This window comes from Balaenoptera physalus (assembly GCF_965194825.1).
Source record: "Balaenoptera physalus genome assembly, chromosome: X".
NCBI classification, from domain to species: Eukaryota; Metazoa; Chordata; class Mammalia; order Artiodactyla; family Balaenopteridae; genus Balaenoptera; species Balaenoptera physalus.
This window is the reverse complement of record NC_138903.1, coordinates 91,692,455-91,712,502: the sequence shown is the minus strand read 5'-3', so window position 1 is coordinate 91,712,502 and position 20,048 is coordinate 91,692,455. Positions and strand designations below refer to the sequence as shown.

The window sequence follows — 20,048 nt, the reverse complement described above, 5'->3', positions numbered from 1 at the left end:
GTTTTAAGTATATAATGAATATTATTTTTATTCTCCTCAGTACCCTCACTGTCTATCAGAATATCTCCCATATATATTGTTTCATAATGGGTTATAAATATAAATAATTTATGTGTGGTTTAAAATGCCTCACAGCCGGACAAAGTGAAAGTCTCTTTTCTAATCAATATTCCTGCATCCCACTCCCCAAAGGTAACCACTGCTATTGTTTGATTTGTATTTGGCATGCATTTTTCTGTGCATATTGAAATACACATACGTAAATAGATACAATGGTTTACACATTAACTGATTTGTTTGTTAGATATGAAATTGGAATCACAGAATAACACTGATCTGCTACTTATGTTCTTCATTTAACAAGATGTGTGCTCTTTAAATTGTTTTCATTAAGGTATGATTTAGAGAAAATAAAATTCACTCCTTTCAGTGTCCAGTTCTATGTCTTGAAAAGTACATACACTTGTATATGTACACTTGTATACAGTTGTATAACCACACCACAATCAGGATATACGAGTTCCATTATGCCAAAAAATTCTCCTGTGCCTTTTTGTAGTCAACCCATTCTCCCCACCTCAACCCTGACAACGACCTATTTGTTTTCTGACTCCCAAATTTTGATAGCTGTAGGTTTTCACTTTTATTTTCATTTTAATTCTGTTCTATGTATTTTTAATTGAAGTATAGTTGATTTCTGTTCTACATATTTTTGATTTCCCTTGAGACTTCCTCTTTGACCCATGAATTTACTTGATATGTGTTGCTCAGTTTCCAAGTTCTTAGAGATTTTCCTGTTATCTTTCTATTATTAATTTCTAGAATTTTATTCCATTATTGTCAGATAACACATTCTGTTTGGTTTCAATTTTTTTAGGCTGTTAAGGTTTGTTTTATGACTCAGGATATAGTCTATCTTGCTGAATGTTCCATGTGCATTTGAAAAGAGTGTGTATTCTGCTGTTTTTGGGTGGACTGTTCTATAAATGTCAGTTAGATCTAGTTGGTTGATGGTGGTGTTCAGTTCATCTATAACCTTGCTAATTTTTTGTCTACTAATTCTATTACTGAGAGAGGAGTATTGAAGACCCAAATTATAATTGTGGATTTGTCTATTCCCCTTTCAGTTCTGTCAGTTTTGCCTCTTGTATTTTAAGACTCCGTTGTTAGATATAATACATATTTAAAATTGTTGTATCTTCCGGGTGAATTGACTGACTCTATTTATCCCTGGTAACTGTGTTTGCTTTCAAGTCGACATTGTCTGATAATGTAAAGAATCTATAGATTCTCCTGCTTTCTTCTGATCAGTGTTTGCGTGGTGTATTTTTATTCATTGTTTTACTCTTAAGCTACCTATATCATTATATTTGAAGGGAGTTTCTTGTAGACAACATATAGTTGGGCCATTTTTGTTTTTTGTTGTTTTATAAATCCATTCTGACGATCTAAGTCATTTAGTTATGTATTTAGACCGTTGACAATTAATTATTGATATGTTTCTATTTAGATCTACCACTTTATTTTGCATGTTTTGTTTGTCCTCTCTGTTTTTCATTACCCTGTTTCCCCTTTCTTTGGCTTATCTGAATGCCTTTTAGTATTTCATTTTAATTTTCTATTCTGAATTTGAATATATCTCTTTGTATAATATTTTTGTGGTTGCTCTGTGGATTACAAACTCCCTACTTAACTTTCCACAGTCTATTCAGAATCAATACTCAGAATCATTATGTTACCACTTCAGTTGATATGTAGAAACCTCACCTTAATAGATCCCCTTACCCTCCCCCCTTTACATTACATTTGCCTTATGTATTATAACTACACTGAAATCTACATAGATACCTACTATAGCTACTTTATTGAAAACTCCATCTGTTAATGTTATATTTTGCTGTGATTTTCCACTATTTACCATGATTTTGGAAACCCATTCAGCTGCATCTTCATATTCACTTTCTCCCTAGATCTCCATGAATTCTAAATTGGTGGAAATGTAAATTGGTACAGCCACTATGAAAAACAGTACAGAGGTTCCTTAAAAAACTAAAACTAGAGTTGCCATATGATCTAGCAATCCCACTCTCTGAGCATATATCCAGAGAAAACTCTAATTCAAGATACATGCACCCCACTGTTCATAACAACATTCTTTACAATAGCCAAGACATGGAAACAATCTAAATGTCCATCGACAGATGAGTGGATAAAGAAGAGGTGGTATGTATATACAATGGAATACTACTCAGCCACAGAAAAGAATGAAATAATGCCATTTGCAGCAACATGGATGGACCTAGAGATTATCATACTACGTGAAGTCAGAAAGAGAAAGACAAATGCCATATGATATCACTTATATGTGGAATCTGAAATATGATACAAATGAACTTATTTACAAAACAGAAACAGACTCACAGATATAGAAAACAAACTTAGGGTAACCAAAGGGGAAGCGGGGGAGGGAGTGATAAATTAGGAGTTTGGGATTAACATATACACACTACCATATGTAAAATAAACAACAAGAACCTACTGTATAGCACAGGGAACTGTATTCAATATCCTGTAATAAACTATAATGGAAAAGAACATGACAAAGAATATATGTATATATATCTATAACTGAATCACTTTGCTGTACGCCAGAAATTAATACAACATTGGAAATCAACTATACTTCAGTTAAAAAAAAAGTAAAATAGGTCATTATTAATAAATTAAGCAATACCTTGGACAGCATTGAATGCCAGTGTCCAGAGAAATTAGAGCATTTAGAGCCCTGGTGGCTTCAGGATACAACGGGAAAAGCTTTAGAGTAATTTCAAGCTCACGTACTGAGCAGGTACCCATAGCAGTTCCCCTGATTTACTTCACCTCTCCTAACTTCTTACCCTTATCTAAATTATAGGATTAAATAGGGACTTCCCTGGTGGTGCAGTGGTTAGGAATCCGCCTGATAGTGCAGTGGACCTGGGTTCGAGCCCTGGCCCAGGAAGATCCCACATGCCTTGGAGCAGCTAAGCCCATGAGCCACAACTACTGAGCCTGCATGCCACAACTACTGAAGCCCACATGCTTAGAGCCAGTGCTCCACAATAAGAGAAGCCACTGCAATGAGAAGCCTACACACCACAACGAAGAGTAGCCCCCACTCTCTGCAACTAGAGAAAGCCCACGCGCAGCAACGAAGACCCAATACAGCCAAAAATTAAATAAATAAATAAATACATAAATAAATAAATTAAAAGAAATGTTTAAATTATAGGATTAAATAGGTAACTGAATAAGTGTTAAGAGTAAAGGAGATACAATTTAGAGTACCATTTGTTTACATTCATTTCCTACCCTCCATATCATCTTTCTCAGAGGAGACGTCTGTTCTGACTGATCCCTTTCTACCCACCATCTTAGAAAGCAGTCATTCACATAATCCCCATACTTAATTCTCATCATCATCAATCATCATCACCAACACCAACATCTGCATAAGAGGTCACTGTGTATATGAAGCGTTTGTCAGTCTTCTTTCATTATCACCCTCCAGGAGCCCTTTCAGACATTTTTTGCCTAATTACCCCCAACCCCACTCCCCGGCGGAATGTGAAATTGTTAATACTCCAGATGTAGTTTATCTGTTTATGTACTGTGGTCCTTTGGAAGCTCACAGACCGTTGTAATATCTGTGAAAACCCTAACCTCAAGAACCAATCTTTGACCTCTTGGGGGTGATGTCATCTGTTGAGAATGCATGGTATATTGTGATTAGGGCAAAAGCTGGAATCCCATTCCTGCTCCATACATCCCTCGATCCACACTAGAAAATCTGTCATGATTAGATGCCCAGCCTTGATAGACCATCCATGGAGCCACCCTCATCCCTCTCTGGGAGAAATTTCACTTTCCTCTCTGTGTCCTCAGATGCCCTTTCCTCCCTAGCAGGTACAAGCAGCCTAATCATTTCCATAAGTTTTCACAAAGGACAGAAGAAACACTGGCTTCAGACAGCTTCTGCTTCCAGCCTGGTCACAAACTTCCCACGCGGCAGGGGGAAGGAACACCAGGCTTGGCTTCCTGCTGCTGGGAGGGTTAACACAGGGAGAACAGAGATTAACCACCTCAGCAGTACATGTCCTGATACCTTTGCTAAAGATCTGCCACCAGCAACTAAAGGTGACCAGGCTGCCAGGTCCCAGCCCTGGCTCTGGCTGTTGGCGTGGGGAACAACCTCTTTGCCGTTTGTCTCTGTGCTCAAGAGCACTTGCTTTGTAGTCACACACATCCATGAAGAGAGGATAGTGATACATCACTAGTGGGGCTGTTGTGAGATTAAATCCAGTCACTAACATGAAGAACCTAGATCGGGGCCCCTCTAAACAACCTGCTTCATAAGTAGTAGCCCTTTCCTCCGTCAATCAGAGAGCTCATGTGGTCCTCACCCGCCCCTTCAGTTGGGGCCCCTTAACCAGATTGCAGGTCAGAATCACTTTGGGGATCTTTTTCTAAACCCTCCTATGAATTTCCCTTGTTGGTGGAAAGAGGGCTTCTGTATCAAAAGTCATTCAAGTTATTCAGCCACGATAATATGGGCCTTAAAAAACAGATATGCCCATTTGGCACCCGTAGTGTGTGGCAGTGTCCATTTCCCCTTCATTCCACCAGCATCAGTTATGAACAGCTTTTGTCTTTATTGCTAAATATGATCTCTTCTTTTTTCCAGACCAGTCCCAGTGGAAGAGTCACCTCAGAAGGTCTGTCCTTGATGTTATAAATTCACAGGCTCCTCCCCTAGGGTTGCCAGATTTAGCAAATAAACATACTGGATGCCCAGCTGAACTTGAATTTCAGATGAACAAAGTAATATTGCATGTGACAAATTTACACAAAAAAGGATTTTTTGTTTATTTTAAATTCAAATGTAAATGGTTTAAATATAATCTGGTAACCCTACACATGGAGGGATCTGGAAGGGAACCAAGGTGCTCCAGTCAACAACCGCAGCTGAGCCCCTAAGCAGAAGCCAGAACCCATGCTCATCCCTGTGAGTGAGCTCTCTCAGATGTACCAGCCTAATGGAGCCTCCAGCTGATGGCAGCCCCAGGTGAGACACCACATGGAGCAGAAAACTATCCAGCTGAACCCAGTCAACCCACATTATCCCGAGAAATTAAAAAATGGCTATTGTTTTGGTGGTGTTTGTTAAACAGAAATGGACATCTGAACCATGTAGTTTTGGTGAACTCTCTTCTTCTATAGTCTGTAATCTTTGGATAAGAGAGGGACTTGCTGATCTTTGAAGGTTCGATAGGACGTCGTTATAATTTTGGCTATAGTCTCTGTGTGGGTTTATATGTGGGTATAGTTTTTGAAATTTCCTCAATTCCTTCTGGGATTCCCAAGATAAATTTTCACGATGTATGATTTTCACCATACTCTTGGAATTTTAGAAATTTATTCCTAAATTCCCTTCCACAGACGAGGCTCCACTGCAGTCATGCTTGTGAAGGGATGGAGAGGTATTGCTACAAACTGCTCCCTGAGGCACATGGAAAGCCGTATCCTCAGAAGGTGCCTTGGTGAGTACGTTGTCAGAACAAGGGGTGTTTACTCATTTCAAGAAGGGTTTCTCAAAGAAGGTGTCCTGAAACACTTTCTCCCGCTACAAGGATAGCCTTGCAAGGAAGCCACTCTTCTTGAGTACACATAGGATGCCTTCACCAGACCTCAGAGACATATGCATTGCAGTCCTGGTCCTTTCTGACTGTCCCAGCGCAGCACTGCTGGGTGGATACGTCTGTGCAGTTCTGGGGTTCATTAATACGAAGACCACTACCCTTGTGGAAATCTGAGCCACATTCTACAATATCACCTTTATAAGGAATAAAGTTGATGTATTTTCACCTTATTTTTCATATTTCTCAGTTGGTTTAGAGTCAAGATATGGAGAAGGGGTGTATTTTCAAGGCCCCTTAAAGACTCAGTCATTTTAGAGCAAGACCATAGGAATAGTTTGGGAGCCGGCGAGACACAGAAAAGGGAAAGGAGCTGTGGATCTATTTGTAGACCCACTCCTGAGGGCAGAGTAAACATGTGCTCCATAAGGGCAGGTTGGTTCAAGAACTTTGAAGGGAGAGGGCCTGGGCTGTGCAACCTGTTTGTTCATCCAGCCTCACTAATCAGGTAAGTGATTCTCTAGATAGAGGAGTGAGTGTATAGAGAGGTTACATGGGTTTGGCCGTGGCTGTCCCTCCACGTGGAAGAAAATATTGTGAATGGAGGCTAGGAATTCCCCAGGAAAAAAAAATTTATCGTTCAATCGACCCAGGTTTCTGCCTATTAAATGACTATGACGCTTTAGGCCTGCCTCCCTGGAATAACCCTGAGATTTGTAAATGACATTTTTGTACATGTATCAAGATCATTGGGTTACATGATTATAGAGAGTTCTTAGTTCTCTGCCACAGATGGCTAACTGCTTAGCATGGGCTGTGAGAGTACACGTTCACCCTCAGAGGGAGGGCTAACTCATCTGCAGGAACCCTACATGCTTCCCTGGGTCTCTGTGTTCTGATAATACACCCCTACTGTCTCTTTAAAGCAAACACAATTCCTGACGACAAGCACATGTTTTGTCCCACGAAACTGGACAGACTTTTTTGCCAGTTGCCGGGGTCCCAGTCTAGTGCTTCAAATTAGTATGTTTTCCAAGTGGCAGCCTGAAGAGCTACGGTGTTTTGCTTTAAGCTAAAGACAAGGGGGTGGAGGAGGGTGGGGAGGTATTTAAGGTGGTGGAGGACCTGCCTGAGCCAGGCGGTTACTAGACTATAGAAACGTGACGTCAATAAGGCGACCCTGACGACTGTTTAAATGGAGACAGAAGCGGCCTGGCAAGGAGAGCAGGTTTCTCCTTTAGGTGTTTGGAACCGAGTTGGGAGAGTGGGTACCCGCGACGGGGGCTGGACCACCCTGCAGTGTGGGGAGCCAAAGGGATCCACATCCAGGTCACTTCTTTCCCGCTTTGGGGGCTCGGTGCCCGGGCTGTCTCGTAGGCAAAGCCATTGGGGTCCTGCCCGGCCCCAGTGGGTGCGGTGTCCTGCTCCAGGGGTGTCCTTGAGCCACTTTCCTTCTAAAGGCAGGGGCGTGGGAGGTGAGACAGGTAACGACTCTCTCTGAGCCTCAGCTTTCCCCTCTGTAAAATGGGAATAAGGATGCTTTCCCTAAAGGGTCTCTGTGAACATTTAGCAATAACACGTGAATAAGCCGATGGCCCTGTGGTTATTCCGGGATCATGAATGTTTGTATGAATTCAGGCCACTTCTTATTCCATTTCCACTTTGTTCTCAGGGGATATATGAGGAAAGGAGAAGAAAAAGGCCCTGGTGGGAAGCTCATTGTACCTTCTGGTGGTTAGGATCACTACCCAGTTGTTTCAGTGTCCTTGTCTCTAACGCAGTGCCTAGCACGGTGCGGGGAACACAGTTACACCAGTAAAGCATGGTGATTGCTGGATTTGTCTCTCCCTGTGCAGCTCCTCATGCTGGTGGCCTTGCTCATATCAGGTGTCTGAAGGAGGCAGGTTCTGAGCATCTGTGTCCTGATGGCTGCTGGAGCTTCTACTCCAGGTTCAAGGGCAGGAGAGCCCGACACTTCACATCTTTCTTTGGATATGCCGCCTGGCTCAAGTGAGTTCATAGATCTGATAAAAGCATGCTGTGGAATAGCTCCTGTGAGGTTCACAAAATGTACAGAAGCTACTTTGATTTAATCATGGGAAAGAGGTTCAGCACTTGGGATTTCCATCAGCAGCTACATGCTTTGTAGTAACCCTTGAGGCCCGTCTGATAGAAGTCTTTTTTTCCCCTTCCTTCCTTCCTTCCTTCCTTCCTTCCTTCCTTCCTTCCTTCCTCCCTCCCTCCCTCCCTCCTTCTCTCTCTCTCTCTCTCTCTCTCTCTCTCTCTTTCTTTCTTTCTTTCTTTCTTTTTTGGTGCTGAAAAGCAATGGATTGTCCATTTGGGAAGGAAGTTGGCCTTTAACAATCATTAGTAATAAATATACCTAAATTGTTCTCACCTTTTACATAATAATCAGTGATTCCCTGGTATCTCTCAGATGAGTATGGAAATATGCAGTAGTTAGATCTTCCTAACAATTTGACATTGTAATGTAGATTCTTCCCTGGTGACTATGGTTGTTTTTCCTTTTATAATGACATTTTTAAAAGAACCAGACAATTTCCAAGTGTTAGTTTAAAATGTCAGTGATTGATAGAATTTATTTTTAAAAACGCATTTGTTACTTTAGAGTTTGCCCTAACAGAATGATACTCAGCTACATTCCCTGAAATAACCATTTCCTCTTTAATATCATTATGATTTTCCTGAGATATAATGTTTTTATTTCTGTACTTCAGAAGGAAATGAACGTCAACTTTCCCTAAATATTTGGGCATACTTTATTGCATATGATTATTTTGGTTATTTGATGACATAGTGTGGATCTGTTAATGTACAAGAGCATAATTGTAAGAATTTTTCACCTGATCAACTTAGTTGCATCAGAGAATTATGACTATATAAATATATTTCAAATATTATGTTGAGGTATGGTTAACATACAAGATACTGAGCTTATTTAAAGTATATGCTCTAAGGACTTCCCTGGTGGTCCAGTGGCTAAGACACCACACTCCCAATGCAGGGGGCCTGGGTTTGATCCCTGGTTGGGGAACTAGATCCCACATGCCGTAACTAAGAGTTCGCATGCCACGACTAAAGATCCCACACGCCACAGCGAAGATTCCGCACACTGCAGCGAAGATTCCGCACGCGGCAACGAAAATCCTGTGTGCTGCAACTAAGACCCGGCACAGCCAAATAAATAAAATAAAATAAAAAAAAATAAAGTATATGCTCTAAGTTTTGATATATGTATGCACCTGTGAATCTAATACTACACTCGAGATAATGAACATATCCATCACCTCAAAAATCTTCCTTGTGCTCCTTGGTAATCTGCCCACCTAGCTCTCTCCTGCCTCTGTCTCTACTTCAACCTACCTCATTCTCATACAACTACTGACTTTTGTCACTTTAGATTAGTTTTCCTTTCCTGTAATGTGGAAATATTCCATTATATGGATATACCACAATTTCTTCTATCCATTCACCTGTTAATGGATATTTGGGTTGTTTCCAACTTGGAGCTCTTGTAAATAAACTTTCTATGAACATTTGTATATAACTCTTTGCTGGGACATACGTTTTCTCTTTCTAAGTAAATACTTAGAAGAGCAACGGCTGGGTCATATGGTAGTTGTAAAATTAACTTTGTTAGAAACTGCTAAATTTTTTTCCTAAGTAGTCAAATCATTTCTCATTGCCACTAGCAGTGTATGAGATACGAGAGTTTCATCCTCCACAGCCTTGCCAATACTTAGTATGGTCAGTCTTTTTAATTTTGGACTTTCTCAGAGGGGTGTAGTGTTTTCTCATCGTTTTCATTTACATTTTCGTAGTGACTAATGATGATGAACATCTTTTCATGTGTTTATTTGACATTTGTATATCTCAGGTGAAGTATCTGTTCAAATCTTTTGTCCACTTATTTATTGGAGTATCTGTTTTCCTCTTATTGACCTTTGTGAGATTTTTAATTCTGGATAGCAGATCTATGAATTGCAAACATTTTCTCTCATTCATTCAATGGCTTGTCTTTTCTCTCAACAGTGTTTTTGGAAGAACAGTTTTAATTTTGTGGAAATTTAGTGCATCGATTTGTTCATTTATGGTTTAGATTTTGCTTTTGATTTCATATCTAAGAAATCTTCAGCAAACCTAAGGTCACAAGAATTTTCTACTGTAATTTTTCTAGAATTTTTAAATAGTTTTAGCTTTTATGTTTACGTCAGTGGTTCTTTTTGAGTTAACTTTTGTATGTGGTGCATTATATGGATCACAGCTTATGTTTGTGCATATGGCTCTCCACTTGCTCCAGTACTATTTGTTGAAAAGACTCCTTTTTCCACTGAATTGCCTTTGTAGCTTTGTTGAAAATCAGTTGTCCATATATGTGTGGGTCTATTTCTGGACTTTTAAATTTTGATATACATTTCTACCTTCATCCCAATACCACATTGCCTTGATTACTGTAGATTTATGAGTTTTGAAAAAGTGCTTAACCTCCAACTTTTTTCTTTTCAAAGTTGTTTTTCATAGACTAGGCCCTTCACATTTTCACATGAGTTTTTGAATAATTCTGTCAATTTTTTAAAAGAATATGCACACTAGGATTTTTTTTTTTTGGCTGCATTGGGTCTTCGTTGCTGCATGCGGGCTTTCTCTAGTTGCGGCGAGTGGGGGCTACTCTTCGTTGCGGTGCGCGGGCTTCTCATTGCATGGCTTCTCTTGTTGTGGAGCATGGGCTCTAGGCGCGTGAGCTTCAGTAGTTGCAGCACGCAGGCTCAGTAGTTGTGGTATGCAGGCCCTAGAGCACGTGGGCTCAGTAGTTGTGGCTCGTGGGCTCTAGAGCGCAGGCTCAGTAGTTGTAGCACACAGGCTTAGTTGCTCTGGAGCACATGGGATCTTCCCGGACCAGGGATCGAACCCGTGTCCCCTGCATTGGCAGGTGGATTCTTAACCACTGCACCACCAGGGAAGTCCCACACTAGGATTTTTATTGGGATTGCAAGGAATCTATAGATCAGTTTGGGGAGAATAGACATCTTAACAATACTGAGTCTTCTGACCTAGGAGTATGGTATATCCCTTCATTTATTTAGTCCTGATTTAATTTTTCTCAGCAATGTTTTGCAGCATTCAGAGTTTAGGCCTTGCACATTTGTGGACATGGATGTGCAACATAGGTTATCTCTAGGTAGTTCATACTTTTTGATGTTATTGTCATGGGAATATTTTTATTACAGTTTCTAGGTATTATATTTTCACTGAACTGTCAGTAGCCAAATGTTGCTGGGGAATCTTTTTGGTTGAAAGCACAGGTTACTCTAAGATGGAAAAGATACTTGATTCTTAATACCTGTATTAGCCAGGGTTCTCAAAGAGAACCAGTAGGATGTTTATATATAGATAGTGATTTATTTTAAGGAATTGACTCATTAGTTTGTGGAGGCTTTGTGGAGTCTGATGGGGAAAGCCAGCAGGCTGGAGACTCAGGAAAGTGTTTTAGTTGTAGTCTGAAGGTAGTGTGCTGGTGAGTCACGAGGAGCTGATGTTTTAGATAAAGTCCAAAGGAGGGAATTCCCTGGCGGTCCAGTGGTTAGGGCTCTGCACTTTCACTGCCGAGAGCCTGGGTTCAGTCCCTGGTCGGGGGAACTAAGATCCCACAAGCCACATGGCATGGCCAAAAAAAAAGAAAAAAAAAAAGAAAAAAATCCAAAGGAGCTTAATTGTGATCCCCTGTGGGAAAGCAATGTGTGGTTGTAGGTGGGAGGGGAGGACCAGTGCACTTTTGAGTAAATGACATTAACAGAGACACACCAGCTATCACAGACCTCTGTATGGTAGACATTAAATTAATAGTACACCAACGTCAGATGTGTAGGTCAGGATTTTTCCAAGTGTGGTCGATGGACAACTTCATCAAAATTGTCGAGGGCTGCTTGTTGAAACAGCAGATTCCTGGGCTCATCCTAGGTCTGCTGTATCTAAAATAGGGAGGTGGTTTGGGAGGTGTGTACGTGTTGAGTAATTTCTCTTCTTGGTTGTGGTATCATCCAAGTTTGAAAAGCACTGCTGTGGATTTGCAAGAAGGTGGTGTTAAAATTGTGAATCCTTTAATGTGTAATTTTGGCGTCAACTTCTCCTGCAACTCAGCTTTAAGTACCTGCATTTGATCCAGTAGGTAAAAAAGGGAACAGTTCTTTCTTTTCAGTAATACTTTTCAGTGTTTTATATGGGAGGGACTACAGTTGTTTCCTAAGGCTGCCATGGCAAAGTACCACAAGCTGGGTGGCTTAAACAATAGAAATGTATTGTCTCATGGTTCTGGAGGCGAGAAACCTGAAATCAAGGTATTACCAGGGCCATGCTCCCTCTGAAACCAGTTGGGGAATCTATCTGTGCTTCTAGCTTCTGGTGGTTTGCTGGCAATCTTTGCATTTCTTGGCTTGGCCCTGCGTAACTCCAACCTCTGCCTGCATCATCACATGGTGTTATCCCTGTTCTTCTGTCTTCATGTGGCTGTCTTCTTATCAGGACACCAGTCACATTGGTTTAGGGGCCACCCTACTCCAGTATGACCTCATCTTAACTAACTACATCTGCAACACCCATAGTTCCAAGTAAGGTTATGTTCCGAGGTACTGGGGGTTAAGACTTCAACATACCTTTTTTGGGGTGACATATTTCAACCCATAACACTCACTGAGCTAGTCCCTGGGGATGCAACACAGTGAACAAGGCAGGGCAGTATCCCTGGAGCTTTTTTTTTTTTTTTTTTCTTAATTTTTTTTAAAAATAAATTTATTTATTTATTTATTTATTTTTGGGTGTGTTGGGTCTTCGTTTCTGTGCGAGGGCTTTCTCTAGTTGCGGCGAGCAGGGGCCACTCTTCATCGCGGTGCACGGGCCTCTCACCATCGCGGCCTGTCTTGTTGCGGAGCACAGGCTCCAGACGCGCAGGCTCAGTAGTTGTGGCTCACGGGCCTAGTTGCTCCGCGGCATGTGGGATCCTCCCAGACCAAGGCTCGAACCCATGTCCCCTGCACTGGCAGGCAGATTCTGAACCACTGCGCCACCAGGGAAGCCCTCCCTGGAGCTTTTATTCTCGTTTGGGGAAACTGTCAATAAGCAGGGAAACAAATCAGTAAGCAGGGCCATTTTATATGGGAATAAATGCTTGCAACAAAATAAAATCCATTGAGTAGAAAATGACGAGGACAGGGATTATTGTAGACAGGGTTGTCAGTGAAGCTCTTTCTCAGGAAGTTTTATTTGAGCTGAGTCCCAAATGACAAACTTTATTAAAGACACATGAAAACTTTTTGTAAAACTATCAAAACTTGCATGTACTTATGAAAATTCTAGCATTTATTGAGCTGATATTGTGTACCTCACATCGTTCAGAGTGTTTGCATGTATTAACTCAATTAATTCTCAAAACAACAACCCACGAGGTAAGGACAGTTGTTTTCCTCATCTTACAGAAGACGAAACTGAGGCACATAGAGGTTCTTTCTTTCTCCTAGGGTTCAGAGAGAGCCAGCTATCCCAGTGTCTCTGCAGTAGAATTTTAAAAATTGTGTGATTCCTGACCATTTATCCTTGTAGAAACCAAAACACAAGGCAATATTTTTGCTTTGAACTTCTTTCTTCTATGGTCAGTACTGTATAATTGCTGTTTTGCAGATGAGGCAATTGAGTGACTATGAGGTGAAGTAAAAGTGCTCAAATTCATACCATTTATAAATGGTAGAACAATGGTTTGGACCTGGTCTGTCTCCGTAGCCCACGCTCCTAGCCAATATACTTAGGAAGAAGAAAGAGACATTTGTTGAACTATGTCAGCCAATGTTGGGTGATGTTAGGTGGAAACTATGCTTTAGTAGGCATTTTTGCATATACAGACCATATTTATTTAACAAAAATGTGAAGATACTAATTATAAAAGTTAAAAGATAATCATCACAGTTACTATGCATTAGACAATTTGATATTTTTCATCTTTCTCATTTTTGTTGTTCTTATATGCATGTGGTAGTATCTCATTGTGTTTTTAAGTTTAATTTCTCTGAAATCTTAGTCTCTTTTCATCCAAATGTCCTCTTTTTTTAATCTCCATTGATTTACTTAACAAACTGGATCTTTTTCCTGTGAAATTTGCATTCTGGATTATGCTGATTGTATCTCTATTATGCTGTTTGTTCTATTCCTCTGGCCCATCCTATTTCCTTTAAATTGGTAATTACTATATATAGAGAGGCTTGCCCAGATTCAGATTTGTGGAAAGAGTACCTGAGATGTGGAGTTGTACTTCCTGTAGCCCTACATCAGGAGCCTTATCATATCTGGTTGTCTTTCCTACTGTGTCTTTGAGACTGACCACTGGGTCCAGGTGTTGTCAGTCTGATCCATGCATTATGAAATTTCCCATAGACCTTTTAACTCATGGTTTTTTAGACTCTTAAACATTATGGCCTAGATCTATATTTCATTAATGGTTGCAAATGGTAATGTTTTAATTCTTTTTTTTTTTTTTTTTGGCCGCACCACACGGCTTACAGGATCTTAGTTCCCTGACCGGGGATCAAACACATGCCCTCAGCAGTGAAAGTGTGGAGTCCTAACCACTGGACTGCCAGGGAATTCCCAATAATGTTTTAATTCTATAATTTCTTTTGCATTTATTAGTTGGAATTCTTCTATAAAACAAACTTCTCCTTATCGGCTATGAGGTTACACTGAGGTCTGGTTGACACAGAAGAGAAGGATTAATGCTTAATTCTTTTGCAGTATTTTTACTTTTCAAAATAGTGAGTTGTTGGGTGTTCCCTGGTGGCCTAGTGGTTAGGATTCTGGGCTTTCACTGCCATGGCCCAGGTTCAATCCCTGGTCAGGGAACTGAGATCCTGTAAGCTGCACAGTGCAACCAAAAAAAAAAAAAAAACAATAGTTGTTTCCCTGGGCTCCTCCAAAGCTGGAGGTTTTGTTTGTTTGTTTTCTCTTTTAGAGGGTCATCATAGGCTCTAGACGTTTATATACTTGATGTTTTAATCCATTGCAGTCATTCATATTTTTGATGTTCAAATTGTTCTATTATTGGACCGTGTGAGAGCCTTTGGGTTGGCCTCTGAGTCTTTGGGTTGGCTGTTGTGTCTTTGACATGTGTGCTTGTATGAGAGTTTGGTTCAGACTCATCTGCTACAATCCCTGCTTAGTCCCAGAATCAGCCTTTTCTCCAAGGAAGCCTGGTTCCTTTTAGTGGGAAATGTGTTTAGTTCAATCTGAGCAACTAGAGTTGCTCATTGCTACTGGATTGGTCATTGTTTCTTGTCCTTTTCAGTACCTGGAGTCAGTAATTATGTATTATATATATATATATATATATATATATATTTTAAACATCTTTATTGGAGTATAATTCTTTATAATGGTGTGTTAGTTTCTGCTTTATAACAAAGTGAATCAGTTATACATATACATATGTCCCCATATCTCCTCCCTCTTGCGTCTCCCTCCCGCCATCCCTATCCCACCCCTCTAGGTGGTCACAAAGCACCGAGCTGATCTCCCTGTGCTATGCGGCTGCTTCCCACTAGCTATCTATTTTACGTTTGGTAGTGTATATATGTCCATACCACTGTCTCACTTCGTCCCAGCTTACCCTTCCCCCTCCCTGTATCCTCAAGTCCATTCTCTAGTAGGTCTGTGTCTTTATTCCCGTCTTGCCCCTAGGTTATTCATGACCATTTTTTCTAAAAATAGAACTACCATACGACCCAGCAATCCCACTACTGGGCATAAACCCTGAGAAAACCATAATTCAAAAAGAGTCATGTACCAAAATGTTCATTGCAGCTCTATTTACAATAGCCAGGACATGGAAGCAACCTAAGTGTCCATCAACAGATGAATGGATAAAGAAGATGTGGCACATATATACAATGGAATATTACTCAGCCATAAAAAGAAACAAAATTGAGTTATTTGTAGTGAGGTGGATGGACCTAGAGTCTGTCATACAGAGTGAAGTAAGTCAGAAAGAGAAAAACAAATACTGTATGCTAACACATGTATATGGAATCAAAGAAAAAAAAAGAAAAAATGTATTACATTTTTAATGAGAATATCTATCATCTTCCATCCTGAGCTGCTCCTCTGTCATCTTATAGGTAATCATTTTTGTTAGTCTGAGTTTTAACCTTCCATTTAAAAAAATATAATCAATTACAATACATATATTAGTTTTCTCCCCTGTTCATAGATAAAAGGTGGCATATTCTACACCAGTGCTGTGCAATAGAAGTTTCTGCAGAAATGAAAATGCTATGTATCTGTCTGTTCAGCATGGTAGCCACAGGTTACTTGCGGGTGTTGAGCACCTAAAATGTGGCTGTTGTGACTAAGGAACCGAATTTTTAATTTCAGTAATATAACTAATATAAATGTAAATAACCACGTGTGTCTAGTGGCTACTGTATTGGACAGAAGCTCTACACATTTCTCTGCACCGGGCTTTGTTAACTGAACAATATATCCTGGAGATGACTCCACAGAGTCACGTCACAGAGAGGGAGTCCTCATTGCTTCCACAGCTGCATAGTCTGCTAGAATGTAGATGGACCATTGGTGATCATCCAGCTCCCTGCTGGTGGACTCTTGTCTTGTTTCTAATTTTCTGCTGTTACAAATTTTTCTGAAAGGAATGACCTTGTGCTTATGCCTTTTTATCTTTTGCATTGTTTCTTTGGGATAGTTACTTAGAAGAGTGATTACCGGTTCCAAGGGGAAATACATTTTACTAGTAATTTTACTAGATAGCATTAAACCCTATCCATGGGGGTTGGACCATTTCACATAAGCTCCAGTAATGCCTGGGAAGCCTGTTTCCTCACAGACTATATACTTAGTGAGAAGAGGTAGTTATTTTTTTTTCTTTGTATCTCTTATCATGAGTTAGATTGAACAACTTTTACATGTTTAAGGACCTTTTTTTTGGTGACATACCTGTTAGTATCTATTGCCCCTTTTTCTTTCTTGGTGTTTTTCATGTTTTTTGGTCCCCCCCCCCTCACTTTTTCATGAGTTCTCTACGTATTACGGATATAACCCTTTGTTGTATGCAAGTTCTAAATATTTTTCCCAATTTTTAATTTTTCATTTTGCTTTGCTTATGTGCTTTTCTTTTGCAATGTATTTTTAAAAATGAATATATCATCTTTTCCCTAATTCCTTCTGGACATTTAGTCATAGTTGGAAATGGTTTCTCACCAGCAAGTTTATAGAGGAACTTCACTGTGGGTGTACTTCTGTGGACAGGAGAGGGAAGAGAGAACGATGGATCATAAGGGGTGTGGGGAATTACAGGAACCCTGAGGGGAGGTCTCATCTTGGGAGAAAGCTGTGAAAACTATCCACTAAATCAGGAGACTTAGATGTGCAGATCAGGGTCCCGATCTGGGCTTGTCTTTGAGAACTTGGTCTCTATGCTTTCTGTCTCCTGTGGATCTGGGTCCAGGCCCCCACCACTGGGAGACAAGGCCCTAAATGAAGCAGAAACTCCATGTCACCTCTGATGGACCCCTCAGATAACTAAATGGGAGGGACCACCCTCCTAGGGATAAGACAGACACAAAATCACTCTCGAAATCTATCACACAACCCAGCCAAGAACTAAGAGAAAGTAATGCTCTAGCTCGCACCCATGAGAGAACCAAGACTGAAACCACACAGTGTTATAACCTTGACACTCACTGTCCTTCTGGGAGGGAAGTCTCGTCAGGAGAGAGTAGTAGCCTCTTAGGGCTCTTCAAGAGAACATAGGTGTGGGTTACGAGCTGCCTCGGTTTCCCGAGTACAACCTCTCCCCTCTCAACTGCATTATTTCCTGTTTAGATGCCAGGTTTCCTGGACTCAGGGTGAAGCTTGGACTAAACTTGTTTGGAATGGAGTCCCTTTGAGGTCATAACTCACCACCCCATGGTGTGCGCACTAACATCCACCTTGCTGCCTGTGGACATCTCCAGTTACCCAGGTCTACTGATCGGGGAGGGAAGGTGTGGGATGCAGATGTGGAATTGGACTGACCATGCCTGGTACACAGTAGACACCTAATTCACATTTAATAAAGAAATGAGATGCAGATGCAGGAGTAAGCAGGAAATGAAAGCTACCTATATGTCCTTTCATTCTTTTTATACACATGAATTCTTTAACGGGCATTGGGATCATGCAACAGTTAATTTTTGTAATCTGCTTTAAAGGAAACTTTTTGTTTCTATTCCTAAAAATTATATCTTTTCATTGGGAAAAAAATAACCCGTGGAAAATGAAGAAAGATTCCTCTAAGTAGATGTGTGTGACAGTATAGTGGGTCATCTATGAAATGGCATGTTGATACCTACCTCAGATCTGTTGTGAGGAAAAATGAACAAACCGAGAGAAGATATCTGATCTATAATATCATAAAACTTCAATAAACATATGTATGGTTTCTCCTCTGTTCTCCCCTAAGAAAACAGATGACTTAAAATAAAAAGAGCTCATAGAGATCATTTGGATTTGAAGGAGCAGAAAGGAAATGTATATGTTATGAATGTTATGCCATATATATTCTCTTTCAGAGCTTCTAAAATGGGCACACCTGTTTTCTCAGTTTCTTTGCTAACGGAATCAGCAGACACTATTTTTAGTCGCTTTTTATCTGCTGTGTTCAAAGTCTTAGAGTTGCCATGTCTCAGCTAGCTCTAAACAGTGTCTCAGTGCCTCCTGAATATGACACTTCTTCCCTTTGTCCAGGCCTAATTTTTCTGTCTTTCATTCACACTGTTGCTCAGCTAGGCCTGTACATCCGAAACCTAATCTGCGTCATCCTGGTGAAAGAAGATGTGATTGCAGGCAGTTAGTTTCCCTGTGTTCAGACTAACACCCAAATCCTTCAGTTGGTTTGGGCATGTATCCCATTTTGAACTTGAGCTGATATTGTATTGCAAGTGATGGGCATGTGTGTATTTTCCTTTTCTTATTTTTAGTTGCATAAGGAAGGTACTTTAAAGTTGATTTCATTCTCACATGATGATTGTTCCCGGGGACTTTGTCTGATTTATCCTGTGACTAAACTTTTCCCCTGAATCCTGCTGTTTAAGCATTCTCCCCTCTGGATGCTGTAGGGCCGGGTGCTAGGTGATCTCATGCAGACCCTCACCCTTTCCCTTCCCTGTGGAGTTCACTGCTTGGCTAACTGGTGGTTAAATACATGGCTTGCTCTTAGCTCAAGGGGCTTTACTTGGGAGAGAACAGAAAGAAGCATGTTGTGAAACTACTTTCATCTCATGACCTTCACTAAAATCCTGGGAAGTGGAGATGTCATCTGACTGCTGAATGTAAGGTTTATTAGAGAGAAATGCTTGCTGGCATCTCTGATTTTCTCCTAGCCCAACTAGGAGTGTCATGTGGTAGATTCATGAATTAGTTCTGAGACCACCCATTACTTAATTCCCGTGGCTTAAGGATTCCCCATGTTGACGCTGACCTACTTTCCTATGGGAAGGGCTAGGGACATTTATTCTTATTATATTTTGCACTTCCAAAACCAAGACACTTTTGTTGTAGATAAAAATGGATAGACAATGCATGAAAGGAAAAAAAAATCATTAAAAGTCTTAAAAGTCTATTTCCCGTGGATAAGAACGGTCCACATATTTTTTTTCAGAAATTTTACTATGCAAGTATAATTATGCATTTTTAGGAATAGCAATGAGGTGAAATCCTACTTACAGTTTTTTTTTTTTACATCAGTCTTCAATTTTATACACGTCAGTGTATACGTGTCAATCCCAATCTCCCAATTCAGCACACCACCATCCCCACCCCACCGCGGTTTTCCCCCCTTGGTGTCCATACTTTTGTTCTCTACATCTGTGTCTCAACTTCTGCCCTGCAAACCGGTTCATCTGTACCATTTTTCTAGGTTCCACATACATGCGTTAATATACGATATTTGTTTTTCTCTACTTACAGTTTTATAAACTACTTTTTTATGATAAACACCATATTTTGAAAGTCAAGCCAGTCAATATAAGCTCACATAATAATAAAAATGATCCTATAATTTCTAATGATCCATTTAGGTATGATAATAATAAGAATCATTAATATTTGTTCGTGACCTCTTCACTGCCCAGCACTGATGTAGGCGTTAACCCTATGCTTACTCATTTTATCCTCCCCACAGCCTATGAGGAGGAGCTCCTGTTGCCCCACTTTAACCATCAGGGAACTGGGGCACCATGAGGGCAGGGCTAGCCAGTCACAAGACTAAGATGTGAACAGACAGTGTGTGGCTGCCGAGCCCCACAGCTATCCTGTGTA

At 40.4% G+C, this 20,048-nt stretch overlaps 1 protein-coding gene across 1 annotated transcript in view; it reads left to right on the top strand.

The window, feature by feature from the left end:
- Window positions 1-20,048, top strand: part of LOC309652176 (nuclear RNA export factor 3-like) — a gene marked incomplete at its 3' end in the record, with an annotated part of 158,908 nt that overhangs the window by 34,428 nt on the left and 104,432 nt on the right. The window contains exons 3-4 of the mRNA XM_082445689.1: window positions 4,724-5,579; window positions 7,532-7,685. The remainder of the gene's footprint in view (window positions 1-4,723; window positions 5,580-7,531; window positions 7,686-20,048) is intronic.